Here is a 3387-nt window from a genome sequence, read left to right as displayed (position 1 = left end):
TTTCATAGGCAAGTGCTCACACCACATACGAAACTCAGCTGATTTTATCAATCGACTGGGGGCTCTTTGTCTTAGCAGTGTAGACCTTCTAGTAAGTTTTGATGTGGTCTCACTTTTTACAAAAGTTCCTCTTGCAGATTCTTTGACACTGATTGGTAACATGTTTTTTGTTGATATCACTGCTTTGTTCAGGCACGCTCTTTCCTCAACTTATTTTATGTTTAATCAAGAATATTTTGAACAGACTGACGGTGTTGCCATGGGTAGTCCCCTGTCTCCTTTGGTGGTCAACCTTTTTATGGAGGATTTTGAAGAGAGAGTGCTTGAATCAGCTGTCCTGAAGCCAACAGTTTTTGGCGGTATGTGGATGACACTTTCATAGTGTGGCCTCATGGAGAAGATAAATTAATGGAGTTTCTACATCACCTCAACTCAATTCATAGCAACATCCTGTTCACCATGGAAATAGAGAAAGATGGTTGTTTGCCTTTCTTGGATGTCCTGGTTCAAAGGAAGACTGATGGTTCTCTAGGGCATTCAGTTACCGGAAACCCACTTATACTGATTTGTACCTGCAAGCATCGTGTTGCCATCACCCATCGCAAACCATGAGTTTGCTTAAAACACTTGTTCATAGAGCTCATACTGTCTCAGATCTAGATAGCTTACCTCAAGAACTCGCCCATCTAAAGACAGTATTCAGCGAAAATGGGTATTCCATCCGGCAGATTAACAGGGCACTAACAGTTAAAACTAAGAAGCAGGAAGTGAATAAAGAGGAGAACATGCCGGAACAATCTTTAGCTTTTCTTCCTTTCGTTGGCAACACTTCGTTTAAAATAGCAAGAATCCTCCGAAAGTTTCAGGTAAAAGTGGTTTTCCGCCCACCATCGAAGATTGCGGACCTTGTTGGATCAGTTAAGGACAATCTGTTACTATGAAAGGCCGGAATTTACAAGATACCGTGCCAATGTGGTATGGCTTACATAGGTCAAACCACGCGCACCGTGAAAGAACGCTGCACTGAACATCAACGTTACACCCGCCTTTTGCAGCCAAGCAAGTCCGCTATTGCTGAAAATTGTATTTCTGCTGGACATTCAATGGAGTATGAGAAAACAATGATTTTGTCCACAGCAACATCTTTCTGGGACTCCATTATTAAAGAATCTGTAGAAATACGACTGGCGGAAAATCTGTTAAACCGTGACAGTGGCTACCAGCTGGACAGTGCATGGAATCCCATCATCTCCACGATTTGCTCAAATCGAAGACGACAGAGTGCATTGATGGCCGTGGCAAACAGTAATGCAGAGGGCGACTGAGTTCCGCTATTCCACCAGCGAGGGCGCTGCCGGCGGGCAGTGTGGTGCAACTATCAAGTTTTCGACGCATGCGCAGAATAGTTACAGTACGCTATATATTGCGGAACGGAGGACGTTTTCATCAGTCTGCGACGGCTCACCTGAAGGTGACTGGCAGGTGCCCAGTTGAAATATCGTGCTAAGTATTGAACGACGACCTGCTGCAAGCCCGAAATTTGTTTGAACAGACTCCAACTTAGCCTCTGCAGTGGTCATCCAGCAGATAGGTTTTATGTCTGAGACTGTACATCATGGAATATACAACAGACCAAGTGATAGATAATCAATAATGTCAGAGTATGTATAATGATACATATCAACCTGCAACAGCCCATGTTTCAGTCGGTCTTTTCAACTGGAGCATATTTCCCTTTTTTGTGGTCTGGCAGGAGCATTTTTCCACTAGTATGCCCTACCCTTCTTTTCCCCACTACAGCAAGGCATGTCTCTCATATGAAAAGAACTTCATGGGATAGTAAGATTTTGATATGTCACTTACGTGATATTGAAATAATGCAAAACTAATTTTATACCTCAGACCAGATTTTACGTGCACAAAAATTTTGCATGTGCTTCAGTGCTGCAACATGGGGTTCCCAGAACCCTTCTGATGATAACAGAGGCATTTAACAGCATATTTTTCCATGCTATTCACATTACAAATTATGATCTCATCTCTCACCATATTTTATGTGTAGGCCTACAATTAGAGTAACTTTCAAACTCTGTACCTTGGAAACAGATAAAGACATCAAGAAAATTTTCTAGGTTATTCAAGACTGAGATTGTAAAAATTTCAGCCATTTGCTGTGCATAGCCATCGTGGAATCGGCCTGTTTTGGTACCCAGAAACCATGTTTCTGGGGTGTTTCTCGATAACTGAAAAAGATTTTTGAAAATGGGGATATGGCACTTCTAGATAAATGCCTAGAGAATATACTGTTTAAATTTGCACAATTTGCTGCTGTCAGTTATCAAGGTATCCACTGCTGATGGCCAAACATTGGTGAAAAATTCCTTTTTTCAAGTTTTCTCAGGAGCCCTGTGAACTAAATGATGCCTCCACAAGGTCCTTAAGGCACATTGTAGACTACATTTAATGCCTAAAAACCAGGCAATTTGCTCCATTTGCCTAAGCTTGATGAAGTGTCTAGTACTGTAACGTAGGATAGTTACAGTAAGGCACTTCTTATGTTGGGTACACAAATGGCCTCTAGCCCAAGCGCTATAAAAAACAGGCAACCCTACCTTTCTGGCACCAATAGAAACCCATTTTTATCCATGGCTTTTTGGAACACATACCATTTAAGCATAAATTATCACTATACTGTTTAAACCTTTAAAAACAGCAATTGCCTCTCTGTAGGGCCTTTTGTGGTATGGAATCATTTGAAAGAGGGAGCTCCATTGTACATGCATGGTTCTGACAAAAGTCATCATGTCAGGGCTCCTTCTGTCTGGCATAGTGGAGCAGCTCGACATGGCTTGGACTCAACAAGTCGTTAAAAGTTCTCTGCACAAATATTGAGACACACTGCCTCCATAGCTGTCCACAATTGCGAAAGTGTAGCCAGTGCAGGATTTTGTGCATGAACTGGCCTCTTGATTGTGTCTCATAAGTGTTCAATATGATTCATGTTGGGTGATATGAGTAGCCAAATCATTCACTTGAATTGTCCAGAATGTTCTTCAAAACAATTGTGAAAAATTGTGTCCTGGTGACCTGATGCATCGTTGTTTGGGAACATGAAGTCCATGTGCAAGTGGTCTCCAGGTAGCCCAACATAACCATCTCCAGTCAATGATCAGTTCAGTTGGGCCAGAGGTCCCAGTCTATCCCATGTAAAGTGCCCACACCATTATTAAGCCACCAGCAGCTTGTCTTGTTGACAACTTGGGTCCATGGCTTCTTGGGGTCTGCACCACACTCAAATCCTACTATCAGCTCTTACCAATTGAAATCAGGAGTCATCTAACCAGGCCGCAGTTGTCCAGTCATCTAGGGTCCAAAAGATATGGTCAC

The sequence above is a fragment of the Schistocerca nitens genome, chromosome 4, assembly GCF_023898315.1.
Source record: "Schistocerca nitens isolate TAMUIC-IGC-003100 chromosome 4, iqSchNite1.1, whole genome shotgun sequence".
Classification (NCBI taxonomy): domain Eukaryota; kingdom Metazoa; phylum Arthropoda; class Insecta; order Orthoptera; family Acrididae; genus Schistocerca; species Schistocerca nitens.
This window is presented reverse-complemented; position numbering follows the sequence as displayed.